The sequence below is a fragment of the Cryptomeria japonica genome, chromosome 6 (genome assembly GCF_030272615.1).
Source record: "Cryptomeria japonica chromosome 6, Sugi_1.0, whole genome shotgun sequence".
Classification (NCBI taxonomy): Eukaryota; Viridiplantae; Streptophyta; class Pinopsida; order Cupressales; family Cupressaceae; genus Cryptomeria; species Cryptomeria japonica.
Genome location: NC_081410.1, coordinates 249,735,165 through 249,757,370, shown reverse-complemented (window position 1 = coordinate 249,757,370; position 22,206 = coordinate 249,735,165). Strand labels below are relative to the sequence as shown.

Sequence of the window (22,206 nt, the reverse complement as noted above, 5' to 3'; positions counted from 1 at the left end):
AATGGTGTATTGAAGTCTGATTTTCTGATTCTTAAGTCTGAATACACCCTCTGAAAGTCTGAAAATGGCTCCAAAAAGTTTGAAGACACACTGAAAATGATGAATACCAATGGCTGGAAGTGGTCACAGCCATGTCACATGCTTGCATTTGAATTATTTTGACCTTCAAAACTCAGAAATGGTCACATCTGGGCACAACTATGTGGCTGGAAATGAAGTTTCAGTTTGAAGAAAACCTGGTATACTTAGAAAAATGTCAAAAATGGTGCCTGGAAGTATACCACAATTCTGAAAATGCTTGGAAAAGGGTGTGGAAAAGTTTGATTTTTAGTTCTTAAAGTCTGAAGACACCCTTCCAAGGTCCAACAATAGCTGCCCAATGTCTGAAGACAACCTGCCACTTCAATAAATCAGTCATTTAAACTTGTCGCAGTCATAGGAAACGCCTGTATTTGATGGATTTCACCTTCTGAAAGTGAAGTTTGTCAAATCTGGGCACAAACAAAGGGCTGGTAAAAAATATCTAAGTCTAAAGACAAATTTGAAAATAGAGTTTCAGACTTAGATCAGCAATGGAAGCTCCACCAAATGCCTAAAAAACTCATAAGAAATGACGCCCAAGTAAAATTTTCCAAGTTGGCAAGTGGCTGGAAATGAAAATCAGTTTGAAGACAACCTACAACTATGGAGTTTCAGACTGTAACAACAATGGCAGCCCTTGAAAATGCACTTCAAACTCCTTCAAACAGCCCTTAACCAAAATCGCCTTAGTGTGGATGAGCTGGGTGTTAAATTTAATGATCAGATTAAATAGATAGAAAATTTCACACAAATACACAGAGTATATCCTTGGAAAACCTTCCTCTTGAAGGTGAAAAAACCCAGCAACAAGGTATATATATTCCTTTCAACTATGCGACAACTGTCTTTACAATGGATTGCTTCACACTTTGAAGCAATATGTCTAAAAATGGGTTCACCCTAGATTGTAGTACAACCTACTGTAGAATTATGAACTGCAGTAATTATTACACAGATAACCACCGGTCTGCAATGGAGGATATATGATCTGCAGTAAGTCGATCTCTGCTGGAGGAATGAATTGGTCTGTTATAGAAGTCAACTTGATCTGCTATTGAGTATATTGAAACTGCTGTGATCTAACGTGATAGTCTTCTTCACCATACACCATCAACGAACTATTATATATGCCTTCGATCTGCTATGCAATCTCCACAAATTGTCTGCTGTGTGTTATATGATATTTCACGGACTATCTGCCATGTCGTTGGATAAGAATATGAACCTTCATATGTATACTCGATTGAGATCCTTCAATCATCGCAACTCCTTTAAGAATGGTTTCCAATCACACATTTAATTCTTGCATTGATTAAGTTAATTACACATCGATTCATTAATCACGACTCCTGAAGGTTGACGGGATTGACATATTAATGAATGATTACATTTAGATTTATGCAAATCAAGTTTTACTTTAATCATTTTTATATTCAACTATTTAATTTGTCTAAGGCCGATAGGCCAATTAGGCAAATTAGTTATGTCGTTAGTTAAGAAGGATATTGACCGAAGCTATTTCATCAACTCTCCCTCTTAGCTAGGGAGGAATCCTTCTTAACGATTGAGTCACATAGTGACAATCATCATGGCTACTCTCAGAGAGTAAATATGCACAAGTGCAAGACCATGACATTCACCATACCTACTCGCAGAGGGTGAATCCACCATGCCTACTCGAAGAGGGTGGAACAAGGGCTAGAACCTCAAACTTCTCTCATAGAGAAGAATGCAACACAAGGGCTAGTACCTCAAACTTCTCTCACAGAGAAGAATGCTCAATAAGGGCTGATACCTCAAACTTCTCTCACAGAGAAGAATGCTATAATAATACATATCAAGTAAGTAACTGATGCTAAGACTCCCTCTCAGCAAGAGCTTCATTTTCCACAATTCCAAGCTTGTCTCGAAAATGCACAAATTTTAATTTCGCAAGAGGCTTGGTAAAAATGTCTGCCGTCTGCTCCTCAGTACAAATGTATCTCAACTGAATAGCATTCCTTCATACCATATCTCTGATATAGTGGTACTGAATTTCTACATGCTTCGTTCTGTCATGAAATACTGGATTGACCGAAAGCTTTACACAACTTTGATTATCACAATGTATGATGGTAGGCTCCAATGATTGATCAAACAATCCTGCAAGAAGCTTACGAAGCCACATTGCTTCACGAGTTGCTACACATGCTGAAATGTATTCTGCCTCTGCAGTGCTTAGAGCTACTGAGGACTGCTTCCTACTACACTAGGAAATCATAGCAGATCCCAAACTGAAACAACAACCAGAAGTGCTCTTTCGATCAGTAACACTTCCTGCCCAATCAGAATCTGAATATCCTTCAAGAATCAGGTCCATACTGGAAGAGTATTTCAAGCGATATCCAACTGTGCCACGCAAGTATCTCAAGATATGCTTGACTGCAACTAGGTGTATCTGTCTAGGTTCATTCATGAACTGACTAAGTGCACTTATTGCATAACAAATATCTGGTCTAGTGTTGACTAGATACATTAGGGACCCAATCAATTGCCTGTACATTGTAGGGTCCACAAGATCTGAACTAGCTGCAGCTTCCCTTAATTTCTTCAAGTTGGTTTCCATGGGTGTGGACATGGATTTACAATCAGTCATTCCAAATCTCTTCAAGATGTCGATGGTGTATTTACCTTGACTTAGGATAATCCCATTGGGCCTCTGCCACACCTCCAACCCTAGAAAGAAGTGCGTAAGTCCTAAGTCTTTCATCTGAAATTCTGAAGTCAGCTCCTTCTTACATCCGATAATGAGATGATCTTCTCCAGTAATAAATAGATCATCAACATAAAGTACCAAGATCAACATATCACCTTTGAATACTTTGAAGTAAAGGTTTGGATCAACATCATTTTTGCAGAAACTCAAACCCACTAAGTATCTATCAATTCTTTCATACCAAGCTCGAGGTGCCTGTTTAAGACCATATAGGGCTTTCTTCAACTTACACACATGAGACTCTTTCCCATGAATCACGAACCCCTCAAGTTGCTCGATGTAGACTTCTTCTTCAATCACGCCATTGAGAAAAACAGTCTTCACATCCATCTGATGCAACTTCCATCCCTTAGCTGCGACAATAGCAATGATGGTTCTAATGGAAGTATAGCGAGCAACAGGAGCAAATGTTTTTTCGTAGTCTATTCCTTCTTGTTGGGAGAAACCACAAGCCACAAATCTAGCTTTGTACTTTTCATCAACTGCATGTTTTATTCTGAACAACCACTTGGAAGATACAACAAACTTCCCTTCTGGTCTAGGCACAATGTCCCACACATTGTTCTTGAGAATGGATTGATATTCTTCGTCCATTGCATCTTTCCAAACTTGTCGATTTGAGGCTTCTTCTACACTAGAAGGTTCAGATTCAATAAGATTACACATTGATGCAACATAACCAGAAAATCTTTGTGGTCTTTTGCTTTCTCTGAATGTGCCTCTAGGAGTAGCAAACTGTTCTGCTTCCTGCATAGTGTTTCGTGCCCAAAGAGGTCTCTTTTGAGACACAACAATAATCCTAGGCCCATCAATGGGATCCAAGGGTTCAATTGGATCATTGCTTATATCAAGTTCTGTAGACTCCCTCTGAACCTCAGGAGTATGGTCAATATCCATGTCTTGAGGAATCTCATCATCTATCTCCATGCATGAGCCCTTTGATTTTCTGAAAGCAACATATTCCTCAAATGTGACATCCCTGCTAACCTCTATTTGCTTTTGACCAGGAATGTAAACACGATAGGCTTTGGAGGTTTCACTATAGCCTACAAATATTCCGCGCTTGCCAGAAGGCTCCAACTTGGTTCTCTTGTCCTTGGGAACATGAATATACACAGGACAACCAAATATTCTCAGGTGACTGATATCAGGCTTGATACCTGAGAAGGCTTCTTCAGGAGTTATATTTTGTAATATTTGATGAGGACATCTATTTTGAACATACACTGCTGTTCTAGAGGTTTCTGCCCATAGAAAAATCTGAAGGTCTTGATCATGAATCATAGCTTTAGCAGCTTCAACTATAGATCTATTCTTTCTTTCAGCAACCCCATTTTGTTGAGAGTTGTAAGGAACACAAAATTCCCTCTTGATCTCTGCCTCAATACAGAAATCATGAAAGCTACCTGAGGTGTATTCACCTGCATTGTCAGACCTTAGAATTTTAATTTTCTTTCCAGTGATATTCTCTACAAGAGCTTTAAATTCTTTAAACCTACCTAGGACTTCATTAGACTCTTTAGACCTTAAGAAATAAATCCAAGTCTTCCTAGAGTAGTCATCTATAAAAGTTACATAATACAAACATCCACTTAGGGATGGAGTTAACATTGGACCACATAAATCTAAATGTACAAGATCTAGTATTTCTTTAGACCCACTTTCACTGCTATGGAAAGGACTTTTAACATTTTTACCCATAGCACAACCTTTACAAGTACCATCATTTACATGAATGAGTTTAGGAATACCTTTTACCATCTTCTCCAAAGATGGAAGAGCCCTGAAGTGAAGATGTCCAAGTCTTCTATGCCAAAGTTCGCTAGAACTTGCAGAATCATGAATAAGTGCTTGAACTGGGAGAGTGGAAAGTTTGTATAAATTCTCATGTCGATTTCCGATCACACGAGCAGTCTTGATGCTGGAGTTCTTAGGCCAAGCAAGAACTCTTCCTTCAGAAAATGCAATTTGGTACCCCTTATCCTCCAAGGCTGAAATAGATACTAGGTTCCTCTTGATCCTCGGAACGAACAATACATCACTTAGGTGTAGAGAAACTCCTGATTCAAGTTTTAGAGATGTAGCACCAGTTCCTCTTACAACATAGTGTGCATCATCCCCAATGATGACTTGGAGATGTGACTCTTTCTCTACTAAATTAGAAAGATACTCCCGATGACCGGTGATATGTCGAGAGGCTCCACTCAATTAACCATGTATCACTGTCCGTAGGAACATTGCTTGATAATGCTGATATGAAAAGAAAACCATTGGAGTTATCTTCAGCCTACTTCTGAGATGAGACTTCATTGATGTTTGCTCCTTGATGATTAGGTCTTGTTAAACAATCCTTTGCAAAGTGACCAAACTTGTCACATCTAAAGTACTGGATGCGAGAGAGATCTTTCTTCCTCTTCCTAGAATCAGGTGCAAAATCTGATTTAAAATTTCTATTCTTTTTGAAGTTGCCCTTCTTCCAATACTTTCGCTTCTTGGTAGATTGAGCGGCAAGAACATGTGTATCTTCATTTTGAGAACTCTTGACGATTCCTTTGGCAGTCCATCTTGATTCTTCTTGAATACAATCTGCTCGAAGTCGTTCAAACTTAGGTAATTTTGACCTTCCACTTATGCTTTGAACAAATGGTTCCCATGTATGAGGCAGACCATTCAAGGCTAGCATAACAAGATCTTTATCTATCACTTGATCCCCAATTGCGCATAGTTGATCTCTCAATTCTGAAATTTTCATGAAATAGGTGATGACTAAATCTCCTTTAGCCATCTTCATCTGGTGGAGTTGCTGTCTCAAGGCAAGAGCCCTACTTACGTTGTTAATCTCATATAAACCCTCCAAGGTCTTGAACATATCTCTTGCAGTTGTCATTTTGGAGATGAGAGGCACCAAGTGATCCCTTACGGAGTCGATTAATATCTTCTTTGCCTTGATTGCATTCTTCTTGAATTGCAGTTTCTCCTCTATGATCTTCTGGTTCAGATAAATCCTTTTCCTCTATGAATTGAAGAAGATCATTCTCTTCAAGTGCAATGAGCACTCTAAACTTCCACGAGGTGAAGTTAGATGCGCCTTCAAGTCTATTTTCGACTTTAAGACTGTTCACCATTTTCGAGACGGGAGAGAGAGGAGAGAATACTTGGAAGTTGTTTAGAATCTGATCACGATCTTCTGTCACTGTGGCTCTGATACCATGCTAAATTTAATGATCAGATTATATAGATAGAAAATTTCACACAAATACATAGAGTATATCCTGGGAAAACCTTCCTCTTGAAGGTGAAAAAACCCAGCAACAAGGTATATAAATTCCTTTCAACTATGTGACAACTGTCTTTACAATGGATTGCTTCACACTTTGAAGCAATATGTCTAAAAATGGGTTCACCCTAGACTGTAGTACAATCTGCTGTAGAATTATGAACTGCAGTAATTATTACATAGATAACCACCGGTCTGCAATGGAGGATATATGATCTGCAGTAAGTCGATCTCTGCTGGAGGAATGAATCGGTCTGTTATAGAAGTCAACTTGATCTGCTATTGAGTATATTGAAACTGCTGTGATCTGACGTGATAGTCTTCTTCACCATACACCATCAACGAACTATTATATATGCCTTTGATCTGCTATGCAATCTCCACAAATTGTCTGCTGTGTGTTATATGATATTTCACGGACTATCTGCCATGTCGTTGGATAAGAATATGAACCTTCATATGTATACTCGATTGAGATCCTTCAATCATCGCAACTCCTTTAAGAACGGTTTCCAATCACACATTTAATTCTTGCATTGATTAAGTTAATTACATATCGATTCATTAATCACGACTCCTGAAGGTTGACGGGATTGGCATATTAATGAATGATTACATTTAGATTTATGCAAATCAAGTTTTACTTTAATCATTTTTATATTCAACTATTTAATTTGTCTAAGGCCGTTAGGCCAATTAGGCAAATTAGTTATGTTGTTAGTTAAGAAGGATATTGACCGAAGCTATTTCATCAACATTGGGCAATAAAGAATAATTCTGAAAATGTGTTCCCAGCCAACAATGGAGGTCAAATCACTCCCAGCAATGGCACCCAGCAAGGTCTGAAAATAATGGCAGCCCCTTAACACTCAAAAATATCACCAAAATTCATCAAGATATGGAGGAATCAGCCTCTCAAATAAAATCGTCCAACTTCAGCCATGGCGCCACCTCCCAAATCTGAAAATTACTCTAAAAAACAATCTTATCCTCTTGCCATTTTTCTAGTGTCAACATATCTTTATTCACATTGTCAATTTCTGTCATTTCTGCTTATGTGTTTAGAAAACAATTGGTAGTAATTAGTTTGCTTGCTGAGGTCATGGGTAGAAGTTTTAAAAGTGATTCTAAAATCCTACACAAAAGATAACCATTTGCCTTTCCAACTACACAACTTCCTCAGTCTTCCCATTAGATTGAGCCATAGGCTACTCCTAACCTTACGAGGAATCTCTATGTAGGTATCTAGGAATTGAGCTATCTCACAATCCAAGATTGAAATATCCCTAGGGTTTCAACCACTTCAAATTCACCGGGTTAGGGTTATATTTTTTACATAATCAGACTTGCAAAGGCAATGAGTAACTATAATGAAACAACAGCGAGCTGGAGCAAGATTACACAAATCAAATTATGCATAACAATGTGATAATGTGCAGCACATAAACTGATTGTTATTTTCTGATATAAAATCCATATCCGAATTTAAGATTACAGGTACAATGTAAAACAGTGGAAAACTACATAATTAGGCCTTTTTGATTATTCTGATGAATTTACTAACACACAGACCTTGCAAGGGTGTTGTTATAACAATCAGTTCACTAATTCTGATTTTAATGGCTGGCGCCTCCCTTGTGTAGCACATAAACTGATTGTTATTTTCTGATATAAAATCCATATTTGAATTTAAGATTACAGGTACAATGAAAAACAATGGAAAACTACATAATTAGGCCTTTTTGATTATTCTGATGAATTTACTAACACACAGACCTTGCAAGGGTGTTGTTATAACAATCAGTTCACTAATTCTGATTTTAATGGCTGGTGCCTCCCTTCAAGCCACTCAGTGGGTTTTGAGGTGTGGAAACCCTCAGTCAACAATACCCCAGTTGTGCAACTGTTGTAGGATCTGATCTTCCTTGACAACGATCCACTTGGCTGAGATGATAGGTAGGAGTGCTCAGATATTGCTCCGCTACAGTCATCTGGAATCTACTACATCCTAGAGGTTCTGATATGAATTAGCTTGTGGGGAAGTTTTGAAAGCTCTGCAGCACAATCGCCTAATGGAGTAGGGTTTCACACCCAATACCTGCCCTAGATTGAGGTGTGAAACCCTCAATCAATCGCCCCTTAGGTCATCAATTCCTTGTTGCTCTAATCTGAGTCATATTGCCCATGCCCCCTCTGATTTAGGCTAGCATTTTCTCCAAGGATCTGGCTGATCTTTTCAGTAGCTCTTAGAGTAGAAACCTAGTTAAGATGAGCTGCACCTAGGGTTTTCTGAAACCCCAAGCAGGTCTGTAATAGCAGTTCTTACACCTTTGTGCCCTAGATCTCTCCTTGATATTCGTGTAAATATTGTCGACAATTGCTCATTCCTATGCAGGGTTGTAAGTATTTAAGGAAATTGTAGAATGGAAGCAAAAATGGAATAAGGAAGTTTAGGTTTTCGTTTAACTTCCTTGCACCAATTTGGGTTTTCGTCCTGACAGTGTCACAGCTTGTGAAATTTTCCAGAATTACTCCCCTCAAATTGAAACTCATCCTTCCTTTAGTACCTGATCGCCCAGTTAAAACCAATCAAGTCGGCCTTAATGAAAATCACTTTCTAGTTCAAAATTTAAAATTGTCAAGTTCAGCCACTGAAATTTCTTATAAAATTAATATTAAATCAATAAATGATATTATCATTATTATATATCTATATTTATATGTTAGTTTTTAAAAACACTTTTTGTTTGTTTGTTGCAAGTCAGCTCAGCTAGGGTAGCGACATGATGGTCCTCCTGTTCCCAATTTGCTTGCCCTCAAGGAGTGATAACTACCGAATCACTGCCCACTTCATGCCAATGATGCTCACTGATCCTGGGCATTGTCCTTGTGGTTTCATGGATAAATTACGCTCTTTAGCAGCAGTACTCACCAACCCTGGGTTTCTTTTGGCTCTTGCTACCTTAATGACCACACCATCATATGTGTAAGCTTCAACATTATGGACCCATACCTCTCCCGAGTCTCTGTTGTGAAGCTCAGCTGGGAGTTTACAATTGCTAATCACGATAGCCCATGCTGTCCCCTTCGGAAAGTGGTATAAAATTTGTTGATTTTTTGTAACTAGGAAGCAAAATAAAAGATGAATTCTAATTGCCAAAGGCAACATTAGAATTCATTATAAATAGGGCTGGGCCCTATTCCAATATTATGTGAATCTTTATAGGGCTGGACCCTATCCTTATTGTATCATGTCCAAAACTAAAGGCCACACCTAGTCAAACGTATGGACCCAAAGTCATATCATTTAGCATGTAACTTAGGCGCCAAAGATAGGACCCATATGTGGCGTGTAAACTAAAATATTGTTTGGCACCAAAAGTTATTGAGCCGACCCAAAAGATGGGTCTCACATCTTGCATATATATACAAGCAACAATTGCAAGTCATTCATACTATTCATCAAGGTGAAATACCTCTCTGCTCTATGCGAACTTCTTCAGTCATGTGCGAATTATCTCAGCTAGTAGGTGCAAAGTTATCCAGAAAAGGTACGAGATTATCCTTCTAAGGGTGTGAACTGTGTGTGCACTTGGAGCCCAAATCTCATCTTCCAAAGGCGCGAACTGTGTATGCACTTGGAGCAGCCCAGGTGTGAAGAAGTGCAGATGGATGTGCACTTGATGCACACCTTGGTGCGGGCTGGTGCAATGCAAATCAGTGCACAGAGAGTGCAGTGCAGGCAAGTGCAGATGCAAGGATGAAGGGAAGATCGGTGCGCACTTGGTGCGCAACTTGGTGCAGACTTAAGGTGCGACTAAAGTGCAGATTTGGTGCAGACCTAAAGTGCACCAAAAGTGCAGATCTGGTGCGGATAAAAGTGCAAATCTAAGACTCTCTTGTGTGCAGACCTAGCCATCAAAGGAGCATAAAACAGATTGCTGTTTGATCATCTTCATCAGCCCTAAGAGATAAGTGTTGTACTCAGAATGTTACATCTAATTTATAATCAGATCTGAGGATCACTTCATGCTGAGTTTTTCCTCCGAGAGGAAGGTTTCCCAAGGTAACTTGTGGTATGTGTCTATGTTGTTTCATGCATTCAACTTCTACTGTGTTTGTTTAAATGTTCATTATTAATCATTTAACATACAGGTTAATATAAGCTGGAAATTAACATTATCAAAGATACAATTCTGATTTTTGTTCTTACTGTTAATCTGAGATTTTAAAACTCAACAAAATTGACTAGACGAGTGCTGATAGGTGATTGCCATAGTCACATTTAACTCTAATCTTGACCTTTGACACTGTTAATGACGCTGGGACATACATATTCTATGTTCTCTTCATGTGGCACCACTAACTCACCTTGGTAGACCAAAATATCTCCTTTACACCTGCAGGTCTTAAATTGCTTGTGGTTGATACCATCAACTGAGATATGTTGACTGAAAATCTTCTTGTACCATTCCCATATGCCTCCTCATAGTTGGAATGTGGAAGATGCATCTTCAAATTCTTCTTTATGGCTGTCCCAAGGGGGTGGAAAGAGCTTGAAAAATAGGTAGCAGCTGTACTAAGATGGAAAACAACACTCTTTAAGCTCCGTACCTTATAGTTTTATCTCCAAAATTCCCAATACATGTGCTAAGATGATCATTCCTTCCCAAGAAGTCCCTTCTTTCCAATATCCTATAGGGTGCCCATCTTTGGTGTACTATCATGAACATATTCAAAATGGTCCAAACATTATCACAGTGGAGTATCTTACCTTGGAAGGAATCCTTGGTTATCTCCTTGCATTGAGTGGATTGATCTTTTCAAACACTCATCTCCATTATTTTCATTTTAGCCACACTTTGGGACCCTTTCAAAATGTTTGAGTATCATCTGCTTTCCACCCGCCTTGAATTTGAACTCTATTATTTGGTAGTTTTGGGTAACTTCTCCAACTGAGTACAACCATTGCAGTTCTACTTCTTATACTACATCTTTATCACCCAATCTCACAAGATAGAAATCATCCTTAAATGCCTTCCCAAAGATAAGTTGGGCTGTTGTATTCTCCCCCTACAGGGAATAATATGGTCATCTGCAAGCATAAACTTACCAGAAGATGAAGTTGTGAAAAAGGTACTGAGAACTCTTTCTAAACCCTATAGCTCTAAGGTTTCAGCAATAGAAGAATCACAGAATCAGAAAAACCCCTCAATCTTCTCTGTATCAAATCTTTCATGAATACCAGGTCCGCATCTATAAAGTTGTGAGTGACCTCACTGTCAATTAACACTGCTATTTTGTGACCTTGCAAAACCCCTTGTACTTTCAAAGCATGGTACCTGGGTGACCTGGAACAAGTAGAAAGAGTGCCTCATAGGGTCTCTTCTTTGCATTCAGATTCTACCATCGCCTTAAGGTCAGCTTCTGTTGTCTTTGAATCCTCCTAGGGAAGAACCTCTATATAGTAGGATTCACTGTAACTTGGAATCCTCGAAGCTCAAAGCCCTCTTGTGGCCTCTTGCAAAGAGCCTAGCTCTAATGCTCTCTGTAATCAAACATCAATTGTGTTGCTCTCATACAATCAATCTTGGTATTAGATGTTCCTTCTATTTGTATATTGTTGCATTGGTAATATACTGCTCAAGCAATTTACAAATTTACCTAAATTCTTTTCACTACAAACACAACCCCTGCTCTAAAATAACATTCTCGAACCCATTCTATCCAAGATCTGAGAAACTATAATTTCGAAGAATCTTATCCCAAAAATTCCAATATATCTGTCATAGGCTTTAGAAATATTAAGTGAAAAATAAACCCTTTGTTTCCTCCCCTGAAGAGAGAATCTCATGAGCAATTGGGATAACGCACAGAATTTGATGACCTTTGACAAAGTCTCCTTGCTCTTGTACATTGAAGTTAGGAAAGATATCTCTCATCTTGTTAGCCATCACCTTAGAGATAAGTTTATATTTGGTATCACACAAGGATATTGGCCAATATATTTTTGAAGTGTGGGTTTCTATTATGCAAAACTTCAGACAACACAGAGGTTTGATTCAGCCAACCTTCATTTTCTAGAAAGCTTTAGTAAGTTCTTGGTGCAGGGGGTGGTCTATATGTTTCGAGTGCTTGGCCTTCTAGTCCCTCTTTCAGTGCTCTACCCTTTCCTGTCACAAAACAAAAGATGTTTCATAATATTTTGCCTTGTTTTCCTCTGCAGCTGGGTGGATGTGCAATTTGGGCAAATGGGAATTAATCCTTGGAGATAATCTTTCCAATCTGGAACTTCATGGAACTCCTTTCCTTACGAACAAGCATGGCCTCAAACCCAAGCAATTTGTGGGATATACCAGACTACTAGTCATTAAAGATAGGTATACCAATGGTGAAGCCACCTGCAACCTGTGATAAGAAGGATAATAATTTACTGCTGAGGACCAGGATTTGAGAGTGACTGTCAATTTGTTGGGGGAGCATATCAAAGTCTCCATGACTTTGTTTACTTCCTCTTGGTAGCACCTCTAAATATTTGAACTTTGCACGTTAGAAAAATCTGAGCTTCATGATGCACATGCCTAGTTGGGTATGGGGGTTGGAACTTAGCCAGTTAAATGTTGGAAGGCAGCATGGGACATTTCATCAAACTTTTCCAGATGAATTTCCAGAACCTTATGGAAAATTCGAAAGGTCTAGACAAATATCTGTTATGCTTGGACAAATGCTAAGTTTCTGGTTTGGGTATAAGATTGGATAAAATTTTTGGGTTTTCTAGTACAACAAATTTTTTCCTTGGGTTTGATATGGTATGGCTGTACTGTATGTATTATATTCATTTAAAACAAAAATAGAAAATTGAAAACACATCTGATACTCAATATTGTAATAATGATAAGATAATTGATAATTCAATGTTATATGTCATGTCCCCTTTTAAGAATTAGAGACATGGATAAGACTTCTAGCCTATTCTTATTTCTTCTAGGCTAAAGTAAAAGGATAAAGCAAGGGAAATGATTAATAATATTATTTTAAGTTGGGCTTGGTAATTTCTAATTTAAGGGACAACTTAATAATATTATCATAATTAAAATAAAAATGTTTTTAAACACTTAATAGTAAAAATATTTTTAAATACTTAGGAGGGAAATATTTTTAAATAATTAGAGAGTTTTATAAGATGGTGCTTGGATTCATTTTGGGATTATGTTGTCTTCTTTTTGTAATCCAACTTTTTCAGATTTGAGCATTTTGTTCAATTTCATAATTCAGGACAAAAATCCCTGGCTTTTTGGAGGTCTTGGAGGACAAAAACTCTCTTGGATTTCTATCAACAGATTTGGGGATGAAAACCCTCATCTCCTTTGGGGCAATTCCACCTAGGAATTGCATGTAGGCTGAATTTGGTAACCTTCATGCATGTTTTCAGATTTGGGCAATTGGATTGGCAAGTGAATTTGGGTTCTGTATTTTTGAAGGATTTTGTTGCTGATTTTTAGAATATTTGTTGATGTTCCACCATCATTTCACCTTTAGATCTCAAACAGTACGTCTAGGAGGAGATGCCATTGACATTTATTGTTAATTTTAGGGTTTGCTCACTTTTTTCTGCTATTTTGTAGCTAATCACTTGTTATTCAATTGCCAAATTTCATCATTATTGTTGAGCATCACATTGAGGAGGGTTTTCAGAAGTTATTGACATAAATTGCATGTTGTTCATTATCATTTGTTGCTGATATATTATCGAATTTGAGGCAGTAACCTTCCGGGGAGACCTATGCCATTTGTGGGGGTGGCTACACATCATCATTTGATATGGTCATGCTGTTAGATACTTGATCAGTCCCAAAGACACTGAGAGGGGGGGTGAATCAATGTCTAACCGGTAAACAAAAGATTTAAACTTGTTTGCAACTTTATAACCCAAATTAATATACTGGTAAACAAGTAATAATGAAATAAAGAAAAACAAAAGTATACCCATCAATGCACATCATGACACACATATTTTTGGCGAGGAAACCCAGTAGGGGAAAAACCTTGGTGGGATTTGTGACCCACAATATTTACTCACTGGCCAATATGAATAAATATTACTTATACAATAGGGGCCTGCACATGCAGGAAGGCCAACAGCCTAGAGCTCACTGCTCAATCACAAAAAGGAGTCCCACTGACTACAATTGGATGGTTAAATCCAATGACAATGTACTGCTCAAAATAGCATCTGCAATGCTGGATTCAGTACCGGTTTAAGCTCTGTCAGATACCTCTGCCATAAACCTTGCTTCGCTCTTATTCGCTCATAAAATAATTACATCATAATGCATATACAATTATTCGCTCTCATATACCACTTACATTCATTACCTAATTACATTTCAAAATGACCGACAAGATCTCATACATATACGAGTCTTTACAATACATCATGTCGGCTATACAATATAATTACAATACAAAACAATATTATTTCCATGTCGGCTTAGAGTGCCGGTGTGATCTATTGTCGGTGTAGACTGGATGCCGGTGTGAATAAACTTGTAGTGCTTGCTGGTGCCGGTAGATGATGTCTGTTGCCGGTGTAACCTGTGAACCATGTTACCAGTTGGTTGCCATCAATGACAACATCAACTATTCTCATCTGATTGTGTAATGCCAACACATGCACATTTTGGTCAGTTTTCCAGCCGTGTGGACCGCTGTGGCAACCTTGGAGTGCCAACATTGGATGGGGTTTTGGGCATCATTTTTCCAATTGTTGCAGCCTTCTACTAGCTGCCAAGTCACTTTCCAAGTCATCTGTAGATCTATATTAGCCAACTGCCTTGTTATATTAGGTGATCTACTTTGTGGGAGGATTATTGTTGCTGTTACAACTTTATTTTAGTCATATCCAGCTGCCACTCTTGCTGTTTGTTGCCAGGAATAATTATTATGTTATGTTGTCATGTTATGTTTATGTTGTCGTCAGTAATAATGAGTTACGACAGTCAGTTAGTTAGTCGTCCCGAAGGGCAGTTGGACGCGACGGTTGGTCGCACCCCTTCGGGTATTATATATTGCATACCGTTCCTTCTTAGTATCATCATCATAGTCGTATCTGGGTTTAATGTTATAAGCACTTGATGTACATGGACTGTTGAATTAATACAAAAACTGGCTCTTTAATATATTTCAATTATGTTCTATGCATTTACTTTCTACGTTTAATCGTTTACCCGTATGTGGCAAACGTTTGGTGCATACTAGCCGACGGCACGGAGACGACAAAATTGCACAACCGAAGAAGGTGGTTAAGAAGGTGTTTCAAGACCGCACGGCTATAACCAGAAATCAATTACACGAGAAATTAATGGAGTTGGCTGAGAAACGGAGTTGGAAGAAGCAGTTGCAGGCTTCCTCTAGTAGCAGCCAGATGAATAGAAATACCGGGGTCTTGTCGTCAAGCGTGCGTGTTGCAGGCAACACAATGGATGCCAGCGCAAGTCAGAAGAAAAAGCAAAAAACACCACAACCTGCAACAAGTGGAAAAAATACATTGACTCCTCAAAATATCACCTTCGAAGGACTGTGATGTCAAAGGAAGCACTAATGGTGAAATCCACACTTGAGCATCGGATGGTAGCAGAAAAGCGTTTTCAGGCGAGGACGCAGCAGGTGTATGAGTTCCACGCTTGACTAGCGTTCGCAGTTCCTGCAGTTCTCTACCTTGGTTTTGTTTAATGTCATCTCTATTTTGTATTAAGTCGTCCAGAGACGACTTCTTTTCTTGGGGGGGATGATGTTGCCGGGAATAATTATTATGTTATGTTGTCATGTTATGTTTATGTTGTTGTCAGTAATAATGAGTTATGGAAGTCAGTTAGTTAGTCGTCTCGAAGGGCAGTTGGACGCGACGGTTGGTCGCACCCCTTTGGGTATTATATATTGCATACCGTTCCTTCTTAGTATCATCATCATAGTTGTATCTGGGTTTAATGTTATAAGCACTTGATGTACATGGACTGTTGAATTAATACAGAAACTGGTTCTTTAATATATTTCAATTATGTTCTGTGCATTTACTTTCTGCGTTTAATTGTTTACCCGTATGTGGCAAACACTGTTCACCCACCATACAAGGTTTCTTTGGCGTATGGCAGCTGAACTATCATCATTTTCAATGAAGAAAATTAGTTATTAGTTTGGATCAGCAAGTAGCCTCGCAAGTGAGAATAGATTGTTTGTAATTCTGACTTAGTGTTTCTAGCATCATTTTATCAGCATTGTACCTTGTTTCTAGCCATCACAATTGATAAAATCACTTTCCAGAAGTTCCCCTATTGCTGTTATAATTATTTTTGAGTGTATTGTGCAATCTTGGGTTTATATCAGTCATAACCAGCAACTGTATTTGATATATTTTGACTCATATAATTTGGATCTGAGCATATTGGGCATTCCAGGGTGTTTCATAATTGCTATTCATTTGCAATTGGGAGTTTGATATATTAATTTTCTGTCTTTGGTAGTAGTGATCAGCATTAGTTTCAAGTTCAGTTTGCTGTTTCAGTTTTTACCTTGTTCCAAAAATCAGAAAATACCAAAACATAAATCAGATATTTCAAAAAAATCTAAAAGAGGGACACTACATTATATCATATGTATCAAATCAATATTAAAAATGACACCTCATGCAAACAGCATACGTGCGTGCGTGCGTGTGTGTGTCTATATATATATGTGGCATATTTTTTTCTTTAAAAGAGACATCATTAGTTTGCTGGGGTTTAATTAAAATTAAGATATTTTGATGACAAAGTTAGGATGAAGAATATTGTTTGCATGAGGTGTCATTTTTAATATTGATTTGATAGTTTATATAATGTAGTGTCCCTCTTTTAGATTTTTTTGAAATATCTGATTTATTTTTTGGTATTTTCTGATTTTTGGAACAAGCTAAAAACTGAAACAGCAAACTGAACTTGAAACTAATGCTGATCACTACTACCAAAGACAGAAAATTAATATATCAAACTTTCAATTGCAAATGAAGGGCAATTATGAAACCCTGGAATGCCCAGTATGCTCAGAGCCAAATTGTATGAGTCAAAATATATCAAATACAGTAGCGGGTTCTGACTGATATAAACCCAAGATTGCACAATACACTAAAAAATAACTATAACAGCAATAGGGGAACTTCTGGAAACTGATTTTATCAACTGTAATGGCTGAAAACAAGGAACAATGCTGATAAAATGATGCTAGAAACATTAAGTCAGAATTACAAACAATCTATTCTCACTCGCAAGGCTCCTTGCTGATCCAAACTAATAACTAATTTTATATATAATTCAGTGTTCCACGGGCGTTGGGGATGGGGGGACGCGGGGACCAAGGGCCTAAGTTTGGGGACAGCGGGGGGACGGCGGCGGGGGGGGTGGCGGGGTGGTGGTGCTGATATAGTTATACATATACATATAGTACTTGAAAAACTAGTTTTGAAAAGATGTATGACAGTATAACAGTATAAGAATTACATTTCAAATGAAACTATAGGAAATTTGAAATACTAAATCTAAATACCAAGATTTTTTCAATGCTAATTGCTAATTGCTAAATAAAATTTGACAAATGAAATTGTCAAATTGGAGATTTCTATTATATCGAAAAAGGAAAATATGAATATTTGATGCCATTGCAAAGTCTATAATAATAAAGATGATTACATGATTCATCATTACAATGAGTAGCCAAATACAAATACTAATAGCAATAGCATTACAAAAGAGACTAGAGTAAAAGACAAAATGACAAAACTCAAAATGTAGCTAATGGAGGCCTCTAATCATCTGCTAACTCCTCCTCACTGGAACTGTTGGACTCCTAAAGATCAAGATCCCTCAAGCTCACACCAACTAGCCCTGCATTTGAAGTGGTAGGATCATCCTCATCAATTTGTGAAGGCTCCTTTGGCTCTACATCCCATCGTGCTGCTGGACTCTCCTTGTACACAAGTGTCTTGCGGTCCATGAGATGCAAAGCATTGTGTACAGCCACAAGCTTCTCTGCTCTCTTAGAGGTAAGTCTGTTCCTCTTAATAGAGTGGATGAAGCTATATGTAGACCAGTTCCTCTCAGCAGCTGAAGAACTGGAAACCTGGGATAGCAGACGGATGGCTAGAGTGGTGGTTCGGGCCATGACAATTCCACCACAAAAGTGGGTCCTCCTGTGCCATAGTTTCTATATCCATCTTTGCCGCATCTGAATAACCTCTAAAAGTGTCAAATCTTCCCACTCAGTGGGAGTTGTGTCGGCATCTCTAGAATCAAACATCTTCTCTACGCACCTGAAGAAATCCGCCTCCTCATCATCCTGAATCAGTGTCACTCTACCCGGTCTAGCCTTGTACCACTTAGGATTCAAGGCAAAGGCAGCCATATGCAAAGGAGTGTTCAACTTGTCCCATCTACGCTGAATGATAGGCCGGATTTTCTCATTGTAGAATGCTAGAGAGGGGTCCTTCACTCGCACAACAACCCTCATCTGGTCAAGCATAGAGTCAATGCACTCATACACCTCTCCAAGGTTAGGTGCATCCCCATCCCCATATCTGATCACCTGAAATACTGAAGCAATGATGGAGACAATGTATTTTGCATTAGTCCAAAACACATTACTCTTCACTATCTCCTTCACCCTTCTCCCCTGCTCTGTCTTGGCCTCAGCCCACCTATTCCACTCATTAGTCATAACCATGAGTTGCAATGCCTCTTGCAACTCAATCATTCTCTCCAAGAGAATGAAATAGGATGCATATCTGGTCTCAACTGGTTTCAAGAACTCCTTTGCGAAGGTCCTGAAGAGTGCATGTGAAGTGTGGTGGTTGCAGATAAACTTTTGCACATCTCTTGCATCGGTGACCACTTCTCTAATCTAGTCAATCTTCCCCATGTCCTTTAGTGCATTGTTCATGGCATGCACACAACATGGGGTCCACCAAATGTGTCTATAGGCTACCTCGATGAGTCTCCTTGCTGCTCTACACACATGGGCTGCATCTGTCACTACTTGGACCACATTTTGTGGCCCAACCTCCTCAATAGCCTCCCTGAGGACCTGAAACTGGAAATCAGCATCTTTATGATGCCTCGTACAATCAATTGCTCTAAGGAAGTATGGGCCCTCTGCACATGTGACCATGATGTTGATGAGTGGACGATGGCTAATGTCCGTCCACCCATCCATAACTATGCTGTACCCCGATGCCACCCAACATGCCTTCATCTTCTCCATCGAAATATTGATTTTGTAATAGCTTTTATCCAAGATCAAGGTCCTCATTTTCGTCTCCCCTGGTGGCACATAAGATGGTCTTCCCTTTGCCACCAAAGCCATCATCTCCCTATAATAAGGAGACCGTGTAACATGAAATGGAATGCCATTGGCAAAGAAGAACTTGCCAATGGATTCATCTATCTCATCTCTTAGCTGCACATTAAACATATCAGCAATGGGGTTACTCTGTGGTGTCTGCAACTTACGTTTCCCTACTCTGGCGGCACTAGAAGTGGAAGTGGATGTAGATTCAAGCATCATTCCTCCCGTCTGTGAAGCATGAGAAGTATGTGGTGGATTCTAGCTGTGTTGAAGGGCTGCCCTAGCAGACAAAGTAATAGGCATTGAAATATTTGTGTCATTTAGAACCCCCCAAAGCCTGTCAAACTCAATTTTGTACTGTATATTTTTAGCTTCCTCCAAAAACTTACAATGTCTCACACCTTTTCCTCTCCAAAAAAGAAAGTGTACATTCACCCTACTAATGCTACTAGACCATTCAGTGTCACAAATGTTGCACTTCCACTTCTTTGTTCCCCCACTTGAATGTGATGTGCCTTGTACTGATATACTTGAAGCAAAATGTTTGAGAGGAGACTTAGGATCAAAAGGACCCCTAGCATACGGTGCCAACAACTCTGAAGGGCAACTTGCACTAGCTGGTGCACTCGCCATAAAACTAGATTGGGCTCTAGGGTCAGCCCCATTGTCACCCCCCTCATTTTCAGGTTCAAATTCTGAATCATTCTCACTATGAGAATGGATTTCCATCTCATCCTCACTCATGCCTTGGGAGCTCATTGTGAAATTGACACTGCATTTCACAAAATAAAAATAAAAATAAAATCAGCCTAGTTTAACAAATAAATTTATTTTCCTATTCATCTCAAAATGAGATTTGATGATGAATGATTTTGCCCTCAAGATTCAACATCAAATTTTATTATTTTTATTTTTATTTTTAAATAAAAAAAATCATAAATTGTAAATTTTATTTTCAAAATTGAAATTTCAAATTTGTTTTTCAAGGTAATGATTCATTCATCATTTTGCCCTCAAGAGTCAACATCAAATCTCATTTTGAGATGAATAGGAAAAAAAAAACAAATTTAAAGCTAAACAAACAAAGAACAAAAAATGACATTGAAAATTAGAAATAAAACCAAAAAAACAAGAAATTCCCTACCTTGTGCTTGAAAAATCTCTCCAAAATGTAGTAGAATCTTCTTCCTCCTCTTCTCCTTGCTTCTTCTCACTCCTATCACACTTGCAATCATTTTTCTCACCCCTTCAATCAGTCTTCTACAAGTTTTTCCTCCTCTTCAGGTTGCTGGAAAAAAAACCAGTCTTTCAAAATGAGAGTGAAATGAACAAAAAACATGGTTTTGTGTTGTTTTGGGGGAAAGGGTGAGGCCCATGTCCAATTAGGGTTACCCCTTAACCCCCAAAAAAGTCAATTTTTTTTTTAAATTTTCATTTTAAAGCAAGGAAAACATGTGGGGCGATGGGAGACGTCTGGGCGTCTCCCCGTCCCTCGAGAGATGTCTGCACGTCTCTCGATGGACGGGGAGATGCCTAGACGTCTCCTTGGGAGACGCGGAGACGTCTCCTCGCCTTTGGCGGCGTTTGGGTGGTGGTGGGGGACAACGCGTCTCAATCCCCCCATCCCGGAGACATCCCCGTCTCTGAGACGCGGCCAAAAGGGGGGGGAGATGCCTCCCTGTGGAACACTAATTTGAATATGAATAGTTTTGAAATCCACTTTTTAGCTTTAATTAAACAAAGTGATTGCAGAACATATGAATTAGGAGTTGCCATTGGAAAAATCGACCCACCCTATCTATATATATGATTGAGTGCTGACAATGGACTCAATCTTTCCTACAAGAGCTCTGCAACCAATCGTGGCAACCCACAACAGGAACTCCCAACTCATGGCAATTGACAACAATTAGATCTAGGATATACCATCACCACTCATTCACCTCACAGTTACATACTCCAATTGGAAGTCAGGACGATCCTCGGTCTGAGGGCTATGGCTTTCAGTGAGTGGGCTATACACTCAACACTTGACAATCTGTTAATTAATCATGATTGTGATGACTCATGCATTACAACTGCTACAGCTGCAGATGGTAGATTTTAAAAAAATGCTATGGATTCTCCCAGGTTTCCCCAGTTACCTTCTGAGTATGTCCTTCACCATCCCAAATTTGCTTCCAATCCAGCTCTGGAACCCAATCCCGTTTGGTCCTACAACAGGAACCAAAACCAAGGAACTTGGTAACATAGGATAAATGTGATGATCAGTCTGGTAAGTCAATTATGAACTTCGAGGGCCTTGGGGACTAGGGGTGGCCTTCTGATTTTGGTCTTATAGCTGTATAGGTGTCCTGCTGATTTATTAGGACAGGAGAGGCAACTCACAAGATCACTAACAATTTCTGCAAATGGTTCTGTGACAACCCAATATTGAAGCAAGTCTTGTTTTTTGAGAATCTATACTTAACTATTTTGCTGACCAAGGATGTTATTGTCTAGTAAGTGCTGTTCTGGCAGATGGATAATTATGATTTGAAAATCTGTCTTTTATGTATGCTTTTAACATAATACTTGAAACTTATTTGCTGTTACTGCCAATTGTATTTTAGTGGTCTGCTGCTACACATGGAAACATGATGTTAGTAACTTAGTAGAGATAGTAACTTTTGAATTGCTTATTAGTTGGCTATAGTATATACAATAGACTGTTGGAAATTAT

At 38.7% G+C, this 22,206-nt stretch overlaps 1 protein-coding gene across 4 annotated transcripts in view; it reads left to right on the top strand.

The window, feature by feature from the left end:
- LOC131037289 (guanylyl cyclase 1) overlaps positions 1-22,206 on the top strand; it is a 244,855-nt gene that overhangs the window by 32,222 nt on the left and 190,427 nt on the right. The window contains exon 1 of one of the 4 annotated variants that reach the window (XM_057969381.2): positions 9,749-10,179. The exons of the other annotated variants lie outside the window; for them this stretch is intronic. The gene's annotated coding sequence lies outside the window, so the exon portion shown is untranslated. Of the gene's footprint in view, positions 1-9,748; positions 10,180-22,206 lie in introns of those variants that run through there. 4 annotated transcript variants of the gene reach the window in all.